This window comes from Suncus etruscus, chromosome 4 (genome assembly GCF_024139225.1).
Source record: "Suncus etruscus isolate mSunEtr1 chromosome 4, mSunEtr1.pri.cur, whole genome shotgun sequence".
Lineage (NCBI taxonomy): Eukaryota > Metazoa > Chordata > Mammalia > Eulipotyphla > Soricidae > Suncus > Suncus etruscus.
The window spans coordinates 165,260,898-165,262,789 of record NC_064851.1 but is presented as its reverse complement, the minus strand read 5'-3'; positions in this window follow the sequence as shown (position 1 = coordinate 165,262,789).

Below are 1,892 nucleotides of genomic sequence, written 5' to 3'. Positions count from 1 at the left end.
GTTATTTTTTGTTGCTGTTGTGCTTTTTTTATTGCTGGTTTTTTCTTTTCTGTTGTTGGTGTGTTGTTTTATTTCTTTTTCTTCTCTATTCCCTTTCTTCTTTTAAATTGATATTTATAACATCTAGATAAACTCCTTCCTTTTTTCCTTTTTTCCCCAAAAGAATCACATAATTTGAATCATCTAGTTCTGTCTCATAAATTGTGGGGGGAAATGGATGATACCAGGACCAAACAGTCATGTGAACATTGAGTGGAAATAAAAAATGATCAGACTGAAACACCAATCACAAAGTCAAGGACAACAGAATTGATACCCAATCTACAACAGCTGCACACAAGGGGATCAGTTACACTAGCAATCTAGGGGGCGAAAGAGGGAGATATGAAATGCATGTTGGGAACAGAGGTGGTTGGAGGACAACACTGGTGTTGTAAATACCTCTCATTCATTGTCACCATGTACCGTAAATATTACTGTGAAAGATTTGTAATTCAAAAAGAAAACAGTAGTATTTTCCTTAAAATAGAAAATTTACCATACTGCAAACTTGAATATCTTATGGTTGCTCCAGTAAATTACTCTAAAGATGGACATTTCATAAACCGTGAAATGCATTTTCACCCAGAAGATCCCACATGCCAGGATTCCTGCTCCTCTCCTACGGGTATGGCTGGGAATCTAGGCAGACAGCTGGCCAATGGCCTCCTGGGCTGACCACTTAGTCCAAGAGACCGAGATTCCCTTATGCCAGACGGGTCTTCAGGGCCAGGTCTGGCAACTGGTCTCTGGAGGGAGAGGGAAGGAGGGAAACTCCAATCCCATGCTTTTTCAAACTGGAGAGGAAGGTTGCAGCTGGACCCAGAAGATCCCACATGCCAGGATTACTGCTCCTCTTCTACTGGCATGGCTGGGAATCTGGACAGACAGCTGGCCAAAGGCCTCCAGGGCTGACCAGTTAGTCCAGGAGAGCGAGAGCCCCCCATGCCATGCTGGCTTTCTAGGACAGTCTGGCATCTGAGCTCTGGGGGTTAGGGAGGAGGCAAACTCCTCCCCCATGCTGTTTCATACTGGAGAGGGAGGCTGGAGCTGGACCCAGAAGATCCCACATGCCAGGATTCCTGCTCCTCTCCTACGGGTATGGCTGGGAATCTGGGCAGATAGCTGGCCAATAGCCACCTGGGCTGACCACTTAGTCCAGAAGACCGAGATCCCCCCATGCCAGACGGGTCTTCAGGGCCAGGTCTGGCAACTGAGCTCTGGGGGGAGGCGGGAGGAGGGAAACTCCTCCCATATTCATACTGGACCCCCTGCAGCGGTGACTTTTCTTACTAATACTCATTTTTATATACTTTTTAAGCATTATTTAAAAATGTTCTTTATTCTAAACGGTTCCTAGGAATAGAAACGGAATGCCAAAGATTTGGATGATAACACTCAAATAGATCTTTAAAGTCAGTCTTTATGTGGACGTGACTTTCTATACTGACTCCAAGCCGAAATTACAAGCAATTCATATCTATGTATTGTGTATAGCCCCTGTCATGCATTGCCTCTCCCCTACCCCTGTGTCTCTTCTATCACCTCATCTCCAATCCTGATCCGTTATTTTCCCCTAATTTAACCCTCTTTATCCTCTGGTTTTGTTCTGAGCTATTATCCCATTCAAGGCTTTTTGTGTCAAGCAGCACCAAAAATTGTGGTTTGTTTCATTGTTAATGAAGGGGGGGGTACAATGTTTATCACTTTATATCTATTCAACAACCAATTTCTGAATGTGTTTTAATCTTTACATTGCTATTGCTACCTTAATTCCTTTTTCAGTATGAATAGGATCAGGCAGATAGAAGACTGAAAATCTATAAGTTTATTAGAAACAAAGTTAAGAGTTG